Here is a 22609-nt window from a genome sequence, read left to right on the forward strand (position 1 = left end):
ACCAGCACCTGGATCCACATCTTTCATACTTTAAAAAACTTTTGCTCTGCAAATTTTGCTTCCCACCCCACAGTGTCTGTGTAAATTTATGGTTTTAAATATAAACATTTCTTCACACGTACATATAACTGAAATTATGTTACAGCACAGACCAGGGACACAGGCAGGACTGGCAGAGCCTGGTTTCGGTGTGTTCAGAACTTCGGATAATGAGGGATTTTTTTTTTTTCAAAGCAGAAACCCCTAATCTGTGTCACACACACACACACACACCCACACAGACAGACACACACATACACAGTCTGCCTGACGGTGTCTGCTCTAACCAGAGGGAGCCGAGATCACTCTCGCACATCACACACACTCAGGCAGAGAGAGGAACTCCATCGCACGAGAAGTTTGCATCCCAGGGACAAGGACAAAGCTCCGGGAAATCCTGACAAACCCCAGTCTACAGGAGAGAGCAGATTACAGATATTAAAGAGGAGATTGCAAGGAAGGAGCTGGGACTGTGCAGAGCATTCACCCCTAACAGGGGATTAACAAGAAGCCAGGAGAGAGGAGAGAGAGAGGCAGGAGGATAGGAGCTGGGGTGACAGAGGCGTTAAAGTAAGTGACCCTTTCTCATTAACTTTTTCAGGACCACAGACAGAACATGTGTGATCCACAGACAGTGCACGTGTGATCCACAGACCCACTGCAGAAATACCTCTTCACGGCTAGTGCCGTGTACCTTTTATGACTTTAATTTACACTTCAACAATTGTTCTAGTAGGCAGTAGGGCAAGCAGTGGGGGGGGGACAGGGGGACGGGCAGGGGATCTTGTACGAAATTACTTGCTGGTACTGAGTTCCACTGAGAATTCACGAAATTGAATGGGATCGAAATAATAACTTGGAAGAGTCCTTTGTGTTAATGCACAGGTTCCAAAACTGGGTTCTCAAGGTACCCTAACGGTCCAGGTTTGAAGGATAACCATGCTTTGGCACAAGTGACTAAATTAGTACTGTACCTCAGTCTTATGTTTTACCCACCTGTGCTCAACCACGGATTTCCTTAAAACCTGGGCAGTTAGGGCGCCCGGAGGACCAAGTTTAGGATTCTCTGTTTTAATGCAATATGGAGATAGAGAGAGGTCAGTAAACGAAATAAGCTGCAACTGAGTATGATAAATAAAAGAGGGAATCGGAGTTTCTGCAAATTTCAGGTTGATGCGATACCTTCCCACAGGACACAGAATTTCCTTGTGTGACTGGCAGGTGCTCCGGTCCTCCCGTGCGTCTGTCTTTAACGCTTCTCTTGCTGACAGCAGATTAGATCAAAGGACAGTTATTTGGCTTGACGTTAATGCATTTGGACTGGGCTTACTATATGGTGCGTTTGTTTAGGCATCTTAAAGGAAGTGTACTTTGCCTCGTTTATCCCTTTCAGTTTATTTGACTTCATTGCTGTTTTGTAGCTTTGAACAATAACAGGAAGTAATAACAAAGATTATATTCTTACTACGTACCTCGAGCGGTCGCCTGCCTGCCGTGGAAGCAGCCATTTTGTGGGCTGAACTAATGTTCGTGAGTCTGCGACCAATCAAATCACTAGAGACCAGTGCCCCATAAATAATTGGTTATGAAGTGTATAATATAATATGTTTACTTTATTATTGTGTTGCTAACTAACATGGACTCATCAAATCTACAGAATATGCCAGGGGTGATGAAAATGCGGCCCTCCAACTGTTATGGAGCTACACATCCCAGCAGGCTCTGCAATAGTTTTAGCATGCCCTAATAGCAAAACTGTGGTAGAGCATGCTGGGATATGTAGCTCCATAGTTGGAGGCATACTGGCCAACTCTCCCTGATTGTCAGGGAGACTTCCTGAAATAGCAGCAATCTCCCTGTCTCCCTGAAAAGTCTAGGAATCTCCCTGATTGCACCTTACCCCCATTATGAAGCTGTTATATTGGGGAAAAAAACAAAGGTATATATATATATATATATATATATATATATATATATATATATATATTCAAGTGGGATCATTAGTATCATTTACCTGCATTGGGTATAAGGCACAATGATCCCTATGGCTACATGTATTTTCTGAAAAGTATTAGTGTGTTTTCATCAACAAATAGATCTTACTAACTTGTTTGGGGCTCATTTCCATTTTTTTGTACATCAATTTTATGACACGCCCCTCAGATGTAGCAGTACACGTTCACTTTACCGCTGCGCTCATAGGTGTTGCTTTCACAAGCTCCCTGAAATGCTTTTTCAAAAGTAGGCAAGTATGGTTGGAGGGCCGCATGTTAAATACCCCCTGGAATATATACAAGCCCAAATATGTAGAGTTCATAGCAATAAGAAAAACCTGCAGGTAGTGATTCCTTTTAGTGCACCAGGTTTGAAATAATTGTATATATATATATATATATATATATTTATTTATATAAATAGCTGCCTTGAAATCATTTTATATATATAACACAACTCGCAATAACTATCTTTTATTGTAAATTATAATCACCTTTTATATCAATTCCCATGTTCATTTTACAGTCGCATTAATGTTCTCTTAGCGCGATAGTTATCTGCACGGCGCAATTGCTTCAATCCCACACTTAGATTTTCTAACCCGCAGTTTTTCAAAGCTGACAATCATCGATGGACGGCTGGTTTAGAATTTATTCATGTTGTCACTTTAAATCTATCAGTAAAGCCACAGATTATTGGCAGCTTAAAAAAAAACAAAAACCTTTTAGTAAAGCTACCTCCCAGTCCCGCAGTTCTCCTCCTCCGCAGCGCCTCTTTCTTCCCAGTGATATTCGGGAAAGATGGTGCACGCACACAAGAGAGAGAAGTCTCTTTAATAGCGCCAGAGTCTTTGCTTTAACTGCACGGCGCCATCTTCCTGAAGTTGTCACTGGGTAGATGGCACCGTGAAGGAGAGGGACCCACTTGCCAGCACAAGGTATATTCTGGGTGCAGGGTGTACGGTGCGGAGTAACCCTGGACACAGGGCAGGGGTGTAACAGGGCTTGACAGCACCCTTTGCCGCCCACGCTACCACTGCACATGACGGCATGACTTTGCACAGAGCCACCAGAACCCAAAAGTGCTCCAGTGCCAGGAACGTATTCAATGCACTCTGGGCAGCTGTACACAGGGCAGGGTATCTGTCTGTTGAGTCCAAAAGATGCTACGGATGGCACTGCCACAGAGATACTGGCTGCCGGGTGCTATTCCAGGGACTCTGCAAGCAAAAGTAACGTCCGTGGGGCAGCGACGGTGCCGCCCACAGTGCCCTGCGCTCTGTACGGTGGGACTCCGGTTGCACCCCTCTAGGTACGACTCTGACCCAGGGGCCGTGTGCACCACACACCCTGCAGCCATTGTAAATAAATCTGTGCCGCCAATGATGTACACCAATGTTGGCCTCCCATCAACGGTAAAACTAGTTACCATCGCTATCAGACTATTGATTGTTGCTAATCATCAATGGTCCATGGTTGACCCTAACATCGCATGGGGGCCAACCTTATTTAAAAACTAGTCCTAACTAACGGGAAAATTTACAACATTTAATAGTGTAAAATCACAACAGAATATGGCAGGATTTATTTACTAAGCTTTCTGGTACATGTGGCGGGAATAAGGAATTATTTGGGTATTTATCAATTGTTTATTGCCAGGACAGTGTCTCCGATAAGAGCATGTCCTGGCAAAGAGTAAGTAGTAAGTCTATGGGGCCAATTCATCAATGGGGTTTGCATGAAATATTCACTTTGCCTCGGGGGATACTTAACACCAGAGCAATTCATCAATGCTCCGGTGCGAGGACAGCTGCTCCGAAGAGCAGCTGTCCCCGCGATTAGTAGCGCAGCTACAGAAGTAGCTTCGTTACTTACCTGTCCCCACGGCTGGCTTCTGCGCAAAGCCGCCATGTGTCAGTGAGGAGGTGGCTGAGGGATCCCTCTTCGATTCCCCGGAACTCCATCCCATAGGAAGGAGCAGGGCTACGAGAACAAGTGCCACTTTTTCAGAGATTGCTAAATATCAGGTGGTCCTCTTCGGACCAGTAACCTAAATATGTGGAAACTGGCGTTTCCACGCGATTAACGGGCCATTTATCGTATGATGAATAGGCCCCTAAATAGTAAGTGATAGTCAGGGGCAGCTGCCTTAGGCCTGTAGGTCAGAACGCAGCTGCATTCGGAATGCGAATGGATTGATATTGCTACTATACGCCCGTCCATTTGCTTATGCATCGCACTTCTTTGCTTTTTCCGTACATAAGAGCGGCCGTCATAATCATTGTCAAAGTGACTTACACTGACCCCGTGCTGGGTGCGTCACTAACGATATATGCGTCTTCCCAGAATACGCGCAGCTCAGGCTCATAGGCATACACCTGTCTATATAAGGTCCCACACATGACAGTGCATGTCAGAGCACAAACCAAGCATGAAGTCCAAGGAATTGTCTGTAGACCTCCGAAACAGGATTGCCTCGAGGCACAAATCTGAGGAAGAGTACAGAAAAATATCTGCTGCTTGAAGGTCCCAATGAGCACAGTGGCCTCGATCATCCGTAAATGGAAGAAGTTCGGAACCACCAGGACTCTTCCTAGAGTTGGCCGGCCGTATCAACTGAGCGATCGGGGGAGAAGGGCCCTAGTAAAGCAGGTGACCAAGAACCCGATGGTCACTCTATCAGAGCTACAGCATTCCTCTGGAGAGAGGAGAACCTTCCAGAAGGACAACCATCTCTGCAGCAATCCACCAATCAGGCCTGTATATTGGAGTGGCCAGACAGAAGCCACTCCTTAGTAAAAAGCACATGGCAGCCCTCCTGGAGTTTGCCAAAATGCACCTAAAGGACTCTCTGGTCTGATGAGACAAAGATTGAACTCTTTGGTGTGAATGCCAGGCGTTATGTTTGGAGCAAACCAGGCACCGCTCATCACCAGGCCGATACCATCCCTACAGTGAAGCATGGTGGTGGCAGCATCATGCTGTGGGGATGTTTTTTAGTGGCAGGAACTGGGTGACTAGTCAGGATGGAGGGAAAGATGAATGCAGCAATGTACAGACACATTCCGGATGAAAACCTGCTCCAGAGCGCTCTTGACCTCAGACTGGGGCGACGGTTCAGCTTTCAGCAGGACAACGACCCTAAACACACAGCCAAGATATCAAAGGAGTGGTTTCAGGACAACTCTGTGAATGTCCTTGAGTGGCCCAGCCAGAGCCCAGACTTGAATCCAATTGAACATCTCTGGAGAGATCTGAAAATGGCTGTACACCGACGCTTCCCATCCAACCTGATGGAGCTTGAGAGGTGCTGCAAAAAGGAATGGGCGAAACTGCCCAAAGATTGGTGTGCCAAGCTTGTGGCATCATATTCAAAAAGACTTGAGGCTGTAATTGCTGTCAAAGGTGCACCAACAAAGTATTGAGCAAAGGTTGTGAATACTTATCTACATGTGATTTCTTATTTTTTTTTTTGTTAAATTAGCAAAGATCGCAAAAAAACTTTTTACACGTTGTCATTATGGGGTATTGTGTGTAAAATTTTGAGGACAAAAATTTATTTATTCCATTTTGGAATGAGGGGCCTATTCATTAAACCTAAAAATTCTCTGGAGATAATTAGCTTTAGAACTCTCATGGAGTTCTAGCTAATTATAGGTGGAATTCATCATTCCACCTCTCCATAAGTATCTATTCCGAAAAGCTGTCATTTTTGCGATGACAGCTTTTCGGGAAATAGATACTTTTCCCTGCCCACACTACCTTATCGCATCTGGAAACAGTGCTGCGCATGCGCTGTTACATCTGTAAAACCAGCGCATGCGCAGCACTGCCTACAGATGCGTTAAGTTATATCTCCTGCTTACCTTCCTCTGGCGGAATGGCCCGATGTCCCCATACACTAGTATCACAGATATCTCCTGCTTACCTTTCTCTCCCGGAAAGGCCCGCTGTCCCCATACTCTAGTATCACAGATATCTCCTGCTTACCTTCCTCTGGCGGAATGGCCCACTGTCTCCATACACTAGTATCACAGCAATCTCCTGCTTACCTTCCTCTGGCAGAATGGCCCGCTGTCCCCATACACTAGTATCACAGATATATCCTGCTTACCTTCTCCTGGCGAAATGGCCCGCTGTCCCCATACACTAGTGTCACAGATATCTCCTGCTTACCTTCCTCTGGCAGAATGGCCCGCTGTCCCCATACACTAGTATCACAGATATATCCTGCTTACCTTCTCCTGGCGGAATGGCCCGCTGTCCCCATACACTAGTATCACAGATATCTCCTGCTTACCTTCTCCTGGCGGAATGGCCCGCTGTCCCCATACACTAGTGTCACAGATATCTCCTGCTTACCTTCCTCTGGCGGAATGGCCGCTGTCCCCATTCACTAGTATCACAGATATCTTCTGCTTACCTTCCTCTGGCGGAATGGCCCGATGTCCCCATACACTAGTATCACAGATATCTCCTAAGGTAGGGTCTCAGTACTCGCAAGGCCGAGTGGACTTCCAGCTCTAATAGAGCCGGAAGTCCTCTACTGACATCACGAGTGATGTCAGTAGGGACGCCCACAAACGGCAGGTGTTCCTTCGGCAACGCCTCCGTTTGTTCAGCCACCCCCCCCAACCCGCCTACAAAAAGGGGCGAGTTGTCGATCAACATCGACATCCGCCCCGTTTTACTGCGAGCTCCGGAGCGAGTGATGGTCTTACTCGCTACAGGGCTCGCGCGTGCTCACTGGGCCACCATTGCCCCGCTTGCGAGCGCAATGTGCTTGCGAGCGGGTCTGAATCAGGCCCTGAGTTCCTGCTTGTTCCTACTGAAAAATAGCACTGGCTATAGGGATTGAAGATCCCTCTGAACACTTTATTTTCATTGTCAATATAAGAGCAACTCTCACACCTAAATGTAGTCTTTAGTGTTTACATCCTACCTATATTTTTCTTCATATCGATATAAAGGACTAGTGAATTCTCACTACCAACAGCGACGTTAATATATCGCAGCACGCAAGCACACACCGAACAGCCGTGATATTCTCTAACCATACAGCGCTACAAAATGACACAACGAGGGTGGTACTGTATGCAGGGCTCATTAGCTTCATTTGTGAAGCTGCAAAAATGCAGATGTGCGAGACAATCATTCCCAGAAAGCGTACACGTTGATTTTCCTCCATCCGCGAATATGGCTGTGCACCGTCTGCCGCCGTTCTGTCTCTGTTGAACTTGATGAAGTGAGGTCAAAGGGTTAACAGAGGATTTCAGCACTGTGTGTTGGTAAGGAGAGCCTAAGACAGAGGGCAGTGGGAAGTCTGTGCACGCTTTAATAGGATTGTGAGGATATTAATAGACGGCAGGTACCAGTGTTCCCTTCCCCAGATGGATATATATGAGCTTAGAGTCTGTACCAGCTCAGATCTAAGAATACAGCTGTCCAGCATTGGTGGGCTACATGCACAAGCAGACAGTATTTACTCTGCGTGCAACATTATGAATTTACCCCATTTGCACTACAGCATGATTTGTCCAGGTGCAAGTTTACTTCCTTTTTTTTTCTCTCTGATCCCATCTCAGAATCAGCTGCTACCTGTCCTCCTGTTTTATCAGCCAAGGCAGATGCAATCTTTCTTTCTTCTTTTTTACTATATAAAAGCAAAAATTTGTCCTTCTGTACAATTCCACAGTTTACAAGCCAAAGTTGTGAAATTTTACATACGAGCGTATTAAAACACGGCGGAGGCAACTCACAAAAATTGAAATCGAAATTAAATACGGTTAATTTTTTATTAATTAAAAAACACAATTTTTGCATAGCATTCGCCCTCTACAGGCCAGGTACGGAATTAGAAAAGGATTTATCTTATCTACTATGTTTTCTTTTCTATCTCTACTATCTACTATATAAAAGCGACAATTTCTCCTTCTGTCTTTCTATACAAATCCACAGTTTACAAGCCAAGATCTCTCATGGTTCTACACCTAAAACACCAAAGAAGAATACAAGCATTGTCCTGTTTGGTTTATTGTTAGATGCAGATTTGGACACCATTCTTCTTGGGCCATCTGCAAGGTCAATAATAAAAATATTAAATTGTTATTTTTGTTTAATTTCATAATTTTATTTTATAACATGTATTTTGCTACATACTAAGGAATTATGGAATTTTATTCTGTAGCATATAATCTAAGTCTCTGAACATCATTTACTATGGCTCTCACGTGGAGTTTACGGTACCTTTTAAATGCTGTATGAATTTATTAGGGATGAGCGGATTTGGTTCTCAGAGAACCAGACCCACCTGAATTTCGGGGATCCGGGGCGATCTGAGCCAAGCTCGGATCTCCCTGCCTGCCCCGGATCCCTCACCAGATGCGAAACCTTGCAATGCCGCTGTCGGGTCGCGAGGTTTTGTATTGAGTGGGCTTAACGCTGATTGGCTGAGAGAGCCGTCTGTCACGGCTCTCAGCCAATCAGTGTTAAGCCTATTTAATATGCACACAGGAAGCAAAAGAAGATGGCGCCTGCTAGCGCACGCTTCGTTCTGCGCGTGCGCGAACTACTCTGTGCGACCGCAGGCCGCTCGCTCGTTTAGCAAAGAAAGCCCAGTGAATGAGTGACAGGAGAGACAGTTTCTGGGTGGTAACAGGGGCTGGACACTAATAACGGGGGAGTGGAGGTGCGAACGCAGGCGTGCCTGAGTGTTTCAACGCCGTTTTAGAGGCGTGCATAATTAACAGGCAGCGTCATAGTACACGTCACATGCCTATTTTTTACACTGAAGTCCTCGCAGTGCTTGTGGTAGGGTAAGGCAACCACAAGCGCTGCGATCGCTTCCGATTGTCCTCGATGTACCAATGTTTCAATACACTTCCTGGAGATGACGTGTGCTGGTGGGCGGCTCTGCCTGTGCGATTGGGCGTACGCGGGCCGCTCACTAAGACATGGTGGGTGTGCTTATGCCTTGGCGAGCGATCGCTTCCCGTGGCGTCACTTTGACAAATTTGCATACGCTGGGTGCGAGCGATCGCATCTAGCCAGAGACTGTGAATGAGGTTCTGTATCCCTGTTGGAAATTGGAAGCTGAACTGCCACATGTTAGTGCCGCCCACTGTGTCACTTAGCTTAGTCAGCCAGCTAGCTGGATGCAACCTTTTCGCCTTAACTAGATGAAAAAAATTATATTGTGAGGTGGTCAAAATTGATTGGAAATGACTGTAAATAAATGTTATTGAGGTTAATAATACTGTAGGAACAAAAACAGGCCCATTTTATGTGATTTTAGCTGTTTTTATGATATTTTAAGGACAAATCCAGATCCAAAACCAAAACCGAAAAACAAAACACCAAGGAAAAAAATCCCAAACCAGATTCAGATCCAAAACCAAAACACGAGGGTCGGCGCACATCTCTAGAATTGATAACCACTATTGATATTAAGCCAGGCTTGTTATGAGTCTGAATATGGTAAAAATTGATATCTGCATTCATGAGGAGAGATCTATCTGATTTACAATCAGCCCATAAAGATGGCAACTATACTGGGATTAAAAAATGCAGCTCTGCAGCACAAATCTATATTTATACTTGCTCATGCATCAGCTTACACAACTAGATGGTGTCAACAGTGTCGACCAAACTGTTTTGTCTACCTCCTTGGTTGCTGGACCGCACTATGGAACGCACAGAGGCTACTTCCGGTCTCTGTCAGCTCCTGAAGGGTAAAACCGATAGGATGAATCTTATACATCGTGGAGACCCTGAATGCCGGAAACAGCTGCCCAAGGAACTGGAAGTAGTTGCTGTGCATTTCATAGTGCGATCCAGCAACCAGGAAGTAGAGAGATCATCCTGGAATCAGAGCAACAGAAGCTCTTGGCCTGGTTTACACTGTACATCCGACAAATTTTGAACGCTTCTATCTCCGAAGTTTGCTTTACACCGTTACAGGTCCTACTTCCTTCAAGGACCTTAGGACTGTGGATGGGGAAGTTTGTCACACTTTTCGTTTGCCTAAGGAGAGGTTTGTTGGAGGATTATGTGTAAACAAACATTTTCAAGGCAAAACCAAGCTGGTTTTGCCTTTAAAATGAATGCCGTCTTAAAAATACAAGAAGACACGCAGGAGTCCCCGCAACGCTGCAAGTCGAACCCTATTACATAACCCCTGCAGGTGTGTAATACTTAGATGGGCCTGCTCAAAAGTCATTGTCTCCAGACTTTTTAGTTCAACATTTCAGCAACAGTGAACTGGTCGTTGAGGAGTTTTTTTTGGGACTACAGCTTGGCTCTGGGTGACTTGCCAACTTCATTCAGGAGCCTCCCGGACGTTCCAGAAGAGTAGGCAGGTATGATTCAACGTTTAAATTATTACGTTACTAAAACCTGGATTGCCGCTAGTTATTCAAGCGCTGGGGGTCAGTGTTGTAATTATTACAGAATATGACATCATAGTATCCACTTCTGCATAAGCAAAGATGTCCCAGTGCATGCAAAGCCCGCTAGTCCAACAATGTGTGACCACTTCCTCTCTCTCATGGTAGGTGAACCCGGGGAAGCAGTCGGGAAGCCGGCGGTCTCAATGCCGACTGCCGGCTTCCTGACTGCTTAAACCCGGCAAGGTACAAGTGACAGGCATCATTATACCTACGCTGGGAGCCCGACACCCGGTTTACCGATCGAAGGTAAGCCAGGTGTGGACAGCCGCGCAGGGGGGGGGGTTAGGTTAGGGACTTCTGGGGAGGACAGGGTTAGGCACCCCCCCGGGAGACTTACGATTAGGCTAGGGAAGGGTGGGTTAGTGTTAGGCACCCCCGGGGGGAGGTTAGGCACCCCCCCCGGGGGACTTAGGGTTAGGCTGTGGGTAAGGGGGGGGTTAGGTTTGGCACTTATGGGGGGGTTAGGGTTAGGTACTTGGGGGGGAGGTTAGGGTTAGGCACCAATATGGGAGGGTTAGGGGGTAGAATTAGGTTAGATATACTTACCTTTAGGACAATCAGGATTTTCTCCTCTGTCGGGCTGCCGCTGTCGGGATTAGAACCATGCGGCCGGTGGTAAATCATACTGATTCCGAACTCGGGGCCAGCAGTAACACTGGGCAAACCTAAGCGGTAGCCTAGATTACCAAGGTTATGGGAGGCGAGCTAAAATACTGTGCGTCCGGACTCTTTCGCAAATTCCATTGAGATGCACGGTCTCAGAATGTCTTAAAAATGTATTGGGCTTTCCTGGACGCTGCCTGGCAGGCGGCTACGCGGATGCACGAAGATGATCTGTGTTATGGGCATGTATGGGAGTGCCACGGGCGTGTGTCGCTGAGAACTGAGACGCTTAATCACTGGTGCCACTGATGGTACGACCAATGGTTGCGTCTAAAGATGTGCCAAGCGGTATATTAGCATCTAAAGACAGTTCTACACTCCCACTCTGACAGAAGATGCCACTCATCACCTCCCCACTACACACAGATATAAAGCCATTTGGGTGGGACAGCACCTATGGGGTGTGCAGTATCTGAGGTGGGGGGGGCTAGTCATGTGCCCAGGGTCGGGGGAAGCCACAGACTGAGAGAATGGCGTATACAAATGGTAACTGTAAATGAAAGACTGTTAAAATCAGACCAGGGGCGGGATGTACTAAAGGGCAAAATGCAGTAAAACCCCCGAAAATGCTATTTTCAGGGGTTTTATCGCATATTCCATATGTACTAAGCACTGGAATGTGATGCATTCCGATGCTTCGTACTGGTGGGTAACTTCATCTTGAGGTGGTGTTACCCAATATAAGCCTATGGGATTATTTTTGGGATGCCTCTCCTGAGAGGGATCCCTCCCATCACCAGCCCGAAGCAATAGGGACTTCTGGCTGTTTAACCCGTATGTCCCTGTATCTAGTGCCATCGCAAAGGACAGCTCTTATCGGGAGAGTTGTCCTTTTGTGATATTCTATGTACATCATACCTGCCGACATTCTGGCTGCTCCTTTCCGGGAGGGAGCAGCCAGATCGGCAGGACGGGGTGGGCGTGGCCGAGACAAGGGGGAGTGGCCTGTCAGGTGACGTCACTTGTGGGCGTGACGGGGGCGGAGTCACGCGATCATGTCAGTTTCGCCCCGCCCCCGTTACACAATGCCAATAAAATAGGCATTGTGCAGCAGGGGGTGGGGCCAATATGACACGAATCGCGTCACCTCCCCCCCCCCCGCTGCGGGGGTTACAGGGGTTATAGCGGGGGGGATAGGAGGGGTGAGTGGCAGCCGGGAAAATTGCCTGCCTTCCCGGGAGGTCGGGAGCGGCACCCGATTTTCGGGAGGCTCCCGACCAAATCGGGAGGGTAGGCAGGTATGATGTACATACCGCTGTAATCAACCACGGTATGCCCTCGAAGACAGGCGAGATGTACCGGATGCGAAGCTTAGTACATCCCGCCCAAAATCTTTTATGTGTAACGTTCATTTCGCTACTGTCACACGCCGGCCTGGAGACCCCAGAATCAGACCCCGTCGCTTACCTGTGCGGGCGCTGACTCGCGCTGTCTTCCGGCTCCCGCGCTGTACGCTCCTTCCTCTTCTCCCAAGGCAGTCTCCGCTGTTGTTCTCTGGAGGGTCCCGCTGCTGTGCTGCTCCCACGCCGGCTCCTGCTGACCGCTGGTCCCCGCTGACTACCTCCAGGAAGCGCTGTCCTCCGGTCCATGGGCGCGGCCATCTTGGATTGCCCATGTGACCCCACTACCACCAATGAGGAGCCTTCTCCTCTCTCTCAGCCTGTCAGCTCCCAGTGTCCACTATAAAAGGATCCCCAATGCTCACACAAGTTGCCAGTGCAACTAGTTTCTTAGTTTAGCTAAGCAAGCCTTCCCACTGCGCTCCAGCCGCTCCACGTAGCCACTCAGCTACCAACGTCTACCCACGCCTATCCAGCCACTCCACGTAGCCACTCAGCTACCAACGTCTACCCACGGCTATCCAGCCACTCCACGTAGCCACTCAGCTACCAACGTCTACCCACGGCTATCCAGCCGCTCCACGTAGCCACTCAGCTACTAACGTCTACCCTCGGCTATCCAGCCGCTCCACGTAGCCACTCAGCTACCAACGTCTACCCACGGCTATCCAGCCGCTCCACGTAGCTTCCTAGCTACCACGTTACTGCCGCATTCCTCAAACTCCTGTCAGTTCGCTGCACCCTCTCATGCGGAGAAACTTCATTAAGCCAAGTCTCCTCCAGCGAGCGCCTGCGCCAAGTAATACAGATCCAAGGCCCAGTCCGGGAACACAGCTCTTAAATTCCACGCTTGTGACAGTTTGCACTGGCCAGATGGACTCGGCAAGTGGTCAAGGATCTGGGGTAGAAGCCTTGCAGGATGTACTATCCCATCTGGAAAGACAGGAGACCTCTCAGGCTCAGCTGATCCAATTTATCCAAGATATGTCATCACGCCTGGACAACATTCAGTCCTTAATGGCTCATCCCGCTCCCGCTGGCTCCCAAGCCGCCTCTCCTCCTGTGGTGTCACCTGCTCCTCCGGTTCTACCTCCTGCTCGTCTTCAGCTCTCCCCTCCGAGCAAGTTCGATGGCAACCCCAAATTATGCAGGGGTTTTTTAAACCAATGCGAAATCCAATTCGAGCTACAATCCGCCAACTTTCCGATGGCCAGAACCAGGGTGGCATATATCATCTCTCTACTCTCTGGCCAAGCACTCGATTGGGTCTCGCCCCTTTGGGAGAAGTTGGATCCCCTGCTCTCCAACTACCCCGAATTTGTTGCTACATTTCGCAAAATCTTTGATGAACCCGGAAGAACCACTTCCGCATCAGCTGATATTCTACGCCTCCGTCAGGGCAGCAGGACCATCGGCCAATACGTAGTCCAGTTCCAGACTCTGGCTTCAGAACTCAATTGGAACGAGGATGCCCTCATCGCTGCCTTCTGGAGTGGCCTTTCTGAAAGGCTCAAAGACGACCTAGCTTCCCGTGACCTTCCAACCAGTTTGGATGGGTTAATCTCTCTCTGCAACAAGGTGGATCTCCGTCACAGGGAGCGCGCCTTGGAAAGAGGCAGATTTGATCGTGGAAGGCCACGTCCAGTTTCCCGCTTACCCTCTCCTCCTCTGGGCAAAGAACCCATGCAGGTCAACCGCTCTCATTTATCGGCTGAGGAGCGGCAGAAAAGGCAGAGGCAGAACCTCTGTATGTACTGCGGATCTCCTCAACAGTTAGTTAAAACTTGTCCCATTCGTCCGGGAAACACCTCCTCCTAACTTATGAAAGAGAGGTTAAGTTAGGAGTTGCCATTGAATCACAAAGGAAGTCTGATTCCACCATCCAGGCTCATTTAAAGTGTCCTCGAGGTTCCACAGCTGTATTAGCTCTCCTGGATTCCGGAGCGGCAGAGAACTTTGTCACTCCTGACTTTGTCCAGAAGCATCAAATCCCCATGGAAGCGTTGCCTCGAGTCATCACTTTAACCGCCATCGATGGTAGTCGCATTTCTAGTGGAACCATCACCCATTGTACAACACCACTTAAACTTACCATTGGGGTGCTCCATTCCGAACAACTATCCTTCCTAGTGATTCCTAAAGCCTCTCATTCTTTAGTCCTCGGATTACCCTGGCTACAGAGACATTCACCACAAATCGATTGGACCACCATGCAAATAACCTCCTGGGGTTCCAATTGCTTCAAAGGCTGCCTTCAGCGGGTAATACCTATCAGATCTTCTGTTGTACGGGATTCTACAGACCTGCCCAAAGCCAACGATGGGTTTCAGGACGTCTTTAGCAAACAGAGCGCAGACCTGTTACCTCCCCATCGTGATTGGGACTGTCCCATAGATCTGATTCCCGGGAAGAATCCTCCTAGAGGCCGAACCTACCCTCTATCTCTCCCTGAGACTCAGGCCATGTCGGAGTACATTACGGAAAACTTAAGTAAAGGCTTCATTCGACCTTCCACGTCTAAAGCAGGGGCTGGATTTTTCTTCGTAAAAAAGAAAGATGGTGGCTTGCGCCCGTGTATTGACTATCGGGGTCTTAATGAAATAACTATTAAGAATTGCTACCCTCTTCCTCTCATTACAGAGTTATTTGATAGAGTCAAGGGAGCCACAGTTTTTTCCAAACTCAACCTAAGAGGAGCCTATAATTTAATTCGTATCCGTCCAGGCGATGAATGGAAAACGGCCTTCAACACCAGGGATGGACACTACGAGTATCTCGTTATGCCCTTCGGCCTCTGTAATGCTCCGGCCGTCTTCCAGTTTTTCGTCAATGAAATCTTCCGGGACCTCTTGTACAAATGTGTGGTCGTTTACTTAGACGACATTTTGATTTTTTCTCAAGACCTCCAAACTCATCGAGACCAGGTCAAACAAGTCCTTCTGAGGTTGCGGTCCAATCAACTGTTTTGCAAATTACAGAAGTGTCTGTTTGAGGTCTCAAGTGTACCATTCCTGGGATACATCATCTCCGGAACAGGCCTTCAAATGGATTCGTCAAAACTACAAGCCATTCTCGATTGGTCTCTTCCTTCTTCCTTAAAATCCATACAAAGATTCCTAGGATTTGCCAACTATTATCGCAAGTTTGTAAAAGGTTTCTCGACTCTGGTAGCTCCGATTACAGCCCTCACCCGCAAGGGAGCAGATCCAACTATATGGCCCGTCGAAGCTACCTCTGCATTTCAACTTCTTAAGCAAGCCTTCATCTCCGCTCCCATCTTAAAGCAACCAGACTCCACCCGGCCCTTTATCCTGGAGGTGGACGCATCCTCTGAAGGTGTCGGTGCAGTGCTCTCCCAGCGATTTAAAGATGAAAAACTTCATCCCTGTGGTTTCTTTTCCCGGAAGTTTTTGCCTGCAGAGAAGAACTACACCATTGGAGATCAAGAGTTACTCGCCATGAAACTAGCCCTCGAAGAATGGCGATATCTTCTAGAAGGAGCTCATTACCCCATTACCATTTTTACTGACCATAAGAACCTCCTTTATCTTAAATCAGCAAATTGCTTGAACCCTCGTCAAGCCCGGTGGGCAAAGTTTTTCTCCAGATTTAACTTCAAAGTCTCCTATCGCCCCGGTTCACAAAACCTCAAAGCCGACGCACTCTCCCGTTCCATGACGAGCGACCCTGATCTACCCATGGAACAGCCCCAACCAATCTTGAATTCAGCTTTCTTCGCCTCTACCCAATTATCTTCTATACCCCCGGTTGGGAAGACTTTCGTCGCTCCGGAACTCCGCAAGAGGTTACTGCACTGGGCTCATGCTTCCCGGTTCTCTGGTCACTTGGGTATGGATAAAACCCTAGAATTTATCCAGCGGTCCTATTGGTGGTCTTCGATGAAAAAGGACGTCAGGTCTTATGTGTCTTCATGCATCAAATGTGCCCAACACAAGATACCTCGGCGGGTTCCACACGGTCAACTCCAACCTCTTGCAATTCCATCTAAGCCATGGACTCACCTATCTATGGATTTCATCTCTGATCTTCCTCCATCTCGGGGCCACAACACAATTTGGGTTATCGTGGATCGTTTTTCTAAAATGGCTCATTTCGTACCACTTACTGGGCTTCCGTCTGCACCTCTACTCGCCCAGAGCTTTATAAAAGAGATCTTCAAGCTCCACGGCCTTCCTCAAGAGATCATCTCCGACAGGGGAGTACAGTTCGTAGCGAAGTTCTGGAGGTCACTCTGCTCAGCCCTTCAAGTAAAACTCAAATTTTCTACCGCTTATCATCCCCAGACCAACGGTAAAACCGAAAGGGTCAATCAAGACCTGGAACAGTTCCTGCGCTCTTTTGTCTCATCCTCCCAAGATGACTGGATTGAACTTCTTCCTTGGGCCGAATTTGCCCACAATAATCATTATCACACGTCCACCAGCTCAACTCCTTTTTTTACAGTTTTTGGTCAACATCCTCGAGTGCCAGATTTCCCTCTTCTTCCAACATTTGATGTGCCTGCGGCCAAAATGTCCCTTCAACGGTTCTCCAACATCTGGGAAAAGGTTCGTTCCTCTCTGATTAAAACATCAGCCCGGTACAAGAGATTTGCTGACCGCCAAAGACGAGCGGTTCCAAATTTCCAACCTGGGGATATGGTCTGGCTCTCTACCCGAAACCTAAGACTCCGAGTACCCTCGATGAAATTTGCTCCGCGATTTATTGGTCCATTCCCAATCATCAAAGTCTTGAATCCTGTAGCTTACAAGTTAAAGCTTCCTCCATTTCTTCGCATTCCAAGTTCTTTTCATATTTCTCTTTTAAAACCACTAGTCTTAAACCGATTTCAGAAGGTCCTGCCTAAAGCTTCTAGTGTTCAAACACAGCAGGGAGAGGAGTTCGAAGTTGACAGAATCTTAGATTCCCGTTGTCGATACAACCATCTTCAATACCTCATCGACTGGAAGAATTATGGTCCGGAGGAACGAATCTGGATAAATGCCTCCGATGTCCATGCACCCCGTCTGGTCAAAGCGTTCCATATGAAATTTCCTCATAAACCAAGGAAGTGTCCGGTGGCCACTCTTGAAGAAGGGGGTACTGTCACACGCCGGCCTGGAGACCCCAGAATCAGACCCCGTCGCTTACCTGTGCGGGCGCTGACTCGCGCTGTCTTCCGGCTCCCGCGCTGTACGCTCCTTCCTCTTCTCCCAAGGCAGTCTCCGCTGTTGTCCTCTGGAGGGTCCCGCTGCTGTGCTGCTCCCACGCCGGCTCCTGCTGACCGCTGGTCCCCGCTGACTACCTCCAGGAAGCACTGTCCTCCGGTCCATGGGCGCGGCCATCTTGGATTGCCCATGTGACCCCACTACCACCAATGAGGAGCCTTCTCCTCTCTCTCAGCCTGTCAGCTCCCAGTGTCCACTATAAAAGGATCCCCAATGCTCACACAAGTTGCCAGTGCAACTAGTTTCTTAGTTTAGCTAAGCAAGCCTTCCCACTGCGCTCCAGCCGCTCCACGTAGCCGCTCAGCTACCAACGTCTACCCACGGCTATCCAGCCGCTCCACGTAGCCACTCAGCTACCAACGTCTACCCACGGCTATCCAGCCGCTCCACGTAGCCACTCAGCTACCAACGTCTACCCACGGCTATCCAGCCGCTCCACGTAGCCACTCAGCTACCAACGTCTACCCTCGGCTATCCAGCCGCTCCACGTAGCCACTCAGCTACCAACGTCTACCCACGGCTATCCAGCCGCTCCTCGTAGCCACTCAGCTACCAACGTCTACCCACGGCTATCCAGCCGCTCCACGTAGCCACTCAGCTACCAACGTCTACCCTCGGCTATCCAGCCGCTCCACGTAGCCACTCAGCTACCAACGTCTACCCACGGCTATCCAGCCGCTCCACGTAGCTTCCTAGCTACCACGTTACTGCCGCATTCCTCAAACTCCTGTCAGTTCGCTGCACCCTCTCATGCGGAGAAACTTCATTAAGCCAAGTCTCCTCCAGCGAGCGCCTGCGCCAAGTAATACAGATCCAAGGCCCAGTCCGGGAACACAGCTCCTAAATTCCACGCTTGTGACAGCTACATCTATCATAACCAGTGTATCACCTGTGCATCACATACTGTACCTTACAATAAACCATCCAACTGGTAAAGCAACTGAGCTGTCTGTAGTGATAAGTGTGTACATAACTCTGTCATACTACCGCATCTGTACACACTCATTTCCAACATGCCCTGCATTCTGGATTGTAAAAGGTACCGGATAGTTATCCGCAGGACTCTTATACAGTAGATACATGGTCAGCAGACCGCACTCCTTTCGGAGCGATCTTTAATTTCTTTATTGCCGCAATAAAGTTACATTTGTGAGACTTCCCTGCTTATAATGGCTGCGATTCTCCACTACAGCGGTGCAGTAAAATCTGCGATTATGGACTTGTCTGAACTAACATCTGGATATGGCTGGTGCTTTTATATTATATAATTTATTGATTGTGTTATGATCCTTTACACTGGTTGGTAGCTGAACTTCAGCTGTTTGTATAATAAAAATATAAAATGAATACATAGCAAACGGCAACGCTGTGCTGAATAATACATGGGAAATATCTGCAGTGTTTTTACTTGATATGTTCCTTATGATTTCAGTACTCCGCAAGAGGTGGCCATGTTTGGTGAGACCTGTTTCTGTCAGAGAGCAGACACATTGCCCCGGGCATACCGTGCCTCCCAATCTTCACGATATCCGCGGACAGTCCCGATTTGCAGGCTGTGAAAGGGACTAAGGGCCTGATTCAGTACCGATCGCAAGTGTAATTAAGTACGCAGATCAAGCAATTGTTTGCCATTGCGTATGCGTATAAACCGCACAGCACGTGCGCAGCGATGGCACTGCAACTATGGATGCACGTGGGAAGTGGTCGGAAAAACGCAGGCATTCCTGTCAGTTTGAAGCCATTGCTTGGGCGTGCATAAATTAGCCACTGCGACGGCATAGGCAGCTTGATAGCCCACTGCGTGCCAGGAGACTGGCAGTGTCTGTGGCAGGTCAGACCTGCTGTAAACGCTGCGTGAGTGGTCGATGTGCGTCGATGGTACCGATATTTATGCAGACGAGCGACAGTGGACGGGTGTGAGAAAGCAGTAGCGGGCGTCTTTATGCCGGCTGAGCTCTGGCAAGCATTAGCATACTTTAGCAGCTGCGTTCCGTGAAAATTCGCAGTCATCGCAATTGCAATCCATATTGAATCAGCACCCATATAGTGCTATACTTTCCTGTCTGTAAACTGCACAGCAGCAAAGATCACAGGAAAATTAGTGGCGCCCATTTTCCTGGTGACTCAGCACAGTACTGATGTCCCTGGGAATAAAGCGTGGGCGACCATTTTCCCGGAGACCGGCGCATGTGCAGTAGATTCTGGCACTAAGCCAGAATCTACCATGCTGCCAGAAAGGAGGGTGCCCATACTGGGTCTGCACACAGGCCCTCACCTCTCTTAAAAGGCAGCAGCAGTCTCCATAGCTGTCTATGGGGTGTGCGATATAATATAACGTCACATTTACCGAGCTCTGAAAAGCTTAACTTGTCGGAGCTTGACACCATTAGCTCAGATTTATTTAGATGCGGTCAGCAGTCGAAGCCTGCGGGGTACAGTAACACATTTTTGTTTTGGAGAGGAGTTCTTTGGATCCGTCTCCGGTAAGTACCACCTGCTGCACATTTGCCGCTATCACGTCAGAACCCAGCATTAATTGCGTAATCTATTTTTTGGAGCACATTCCCCAGCGCACTCCCCATAGTGTGCATGATAAGCATTTCAAATTGCCGCAATAGGCTAATTTTCAGGCGCTCTTCCACACATTTTACATAAAGAGGCCCCATAGCGATAAAGGAATACAATTTTGTGACATTTTGAATGATTAGTTGAATTATTGAATTTATAATTTCAGATATTTTGGTTTCTTTGTCAGATTTAAAGTGCGCCCATATCATCGAATAAAATATGTCTTGTTTTTTTTTTTTTTTACATTTTTCAACTCAGTCCCTCAATAACCCAGATCCATTGGCTGTGTCAGCTGTCAGGACATGCGCGCCTCATCAAATGTATAGATCCTGTATGTGTTAATATATGCTGCAGGTCAGTGCATTTGGGTTTGCCTGAGCTGATTTTCTGTTGGCTCTCAGCTAACGCCTTCCCTGGCTCAGTGATGAATGAGCCTCATTCAGCCCCTCTGTTGGGGGCCGGGGAGAAGGTTTACACTGAACCTGTTCCCATTTCTGAGGCTCTGCTACATGTGTCCTTGGAGACGGGAGAGGAGAAAGGGAAAATTAATTTTAATTAAAGTGAAAAAAAAAAAAACTTCCTGTAGATTTGTAGCTTAGAAACCGGCAAAACTGGAGGGAAGGTTTAAAAACAGTCTACGACTTTGTGGGTAAACAGCTGGATATATATAACTACTGTATGCATTCCCCTGGCCGTTTGTATTGTCATTGTGTTTGCTTCTTAATAGTTATCAAAATCTAATTTCTCTCTAGACAAAACAAGGAATATTAGCTTAATATTCCCAGTATTGATTGAGCAGATGAGACTTTGGGATAGATTTACTAAAAACGACTAAAAAGGGAAAAGTGGAGGTGTCTATAGCCAATCAGATGCAAGGTATTATTTATCTAGTATATGCCAGAAATCGATAGATCATAAATTGGTACTATAAGGAACACCTCCGATTTTCCCTTGTTTATGCTCCATCATATCATTAAAAAAAAGAAGAGAAGCAGCCATTTTGTAGTAGTGCAGACTGCAGACATTGCTCCATATACTTACCTACTTTTGGTTTCTCTGCTCTGGGAGAATCCCTGAGGGGAGATGTAGCTGACTGGCAATGAGGGGCACTTTGTGTCATTCTCACAGAATCGGGTCATGGGCCTGCTCACTTCCCATGGGCCCGCATTATGGCCCCCTGCCTAGGGCCCAGCGGGCACACATTGACAAACGCCGGGGGAAGGTTGCCCAAACAGGATTGTTCCCTAGGGCCATCACTGGTCACATACACAATAGAGGCAGCTAATATTCATTATAATGCAGCTGATAAAATTAACATTGTGTCTAAAGCCTCAGAGTTGCCATTGGTTACTAGTTAATTCACAGGCTGAATATTGGTTCAGCCACAAAATGGCTGCCTCAGCCATGTGGAGAGTACAGGTGTACTTTAATTAGAAATAAGTATTTATCATTTAAATTACTCATTAGCTGGGAAGTGCAGCATATGCAAATTGTTGATACTATATCATTACCAATACTCTGCCAGAATGTCCGGGAGATCATTTTCATGGGGTCCTCCTGGGCATGTGGTCTCCGGACCCTGCTTCTCTTTCTTGTACAGTGGGCGGGGCCTTCATGGCGTGAATCACATTATCTGGCAGCAGTGGGTGGGACACCTGGGCCTGATGATGTGAATTTTGCCATCATGATCTCCCCTCCACCCCCCATTTTACCATGGGCTCCACACTTTCCATTGGACTTCCTCATCCGGGATATTGCTGAGGAAAAGGTCCAGGTGGAATGCTGCGTCTTATTACAAGAGTATGAGATTAGTTGACACAATGCAGCAGGCGTGATAACGCACAGATTTCAGAAATGTTGATCAATCAGATTCTAGCTATCATTTATCTCGTACATTCTATATAAGGATACCTAGAAGCTGATTGGTTGCTAGGGCTAACACCTCCATTTGTCTACTTTAGCAGGTCTGCTTAATCTCCCTTCCCTATCTCATTAATCAGGCAGCAGCCCTGAGTTTATCTGATGTAAATAGGTCTGCTCCAAAGATGAATTGACAAAGAGCCATTAAACAACCTAGGGCCTGATTCACCACCGATCGCAACTGCGATTCCGCACGCAATCGGTCGATTGTTACATTCTGCGCATGCACGAACCGGCCACTGCAATTGGGACTGCGATCACAGTGACTACGCAGACCCAGCGCAGAGTTATTGACAGGAAGTGCAGTTTGTGGGAGATGACGGGGTGGGGCGGGGGGGCAGCGAAACGCAGACAGGCCAGTGCGTTCGATCATCGTTATAGGGACGTGCATAAATTATCCACTGCGATGC

The 22609-nt window shown here is 47.7% G+C and overlaps 1 protein-coding gene across 1 annotated transcript in view; it reads left to right on the forward strand.

The window, feature by feature from the left end:
- Positions 1–262: 262 nt before the first annotated feature.
- PTN (pleiotrophin) overlaps positions 263–22609 on the forward strand; it is a 109856-nt gene continuing 87509 nt past the window's right edge. Inside the window, exon 1 of the mRNA XM_088448766.1 lies at positions 263–609. The gene's annotated coding sequence lies outside the window, so the exon portion shown is untranslated. The remainder of the gene's footprint in view (positions 610–22609) is intronic.

This window comes from Taudactylus pleione, unplaced genomic scaffold, assembly GCF_031769625.1.
Source record: "Taudactylus pleione unplaced genomic scaffold, aTauple2 ptg000465l, whole genome shotgun sequence".
NCBI classification, from domain to species: Eukaryota; Metazoa; Chordata; class Amphibia; order Anura; family Myobatrachidae; genus Taudactylus; species Taudactylus pleione.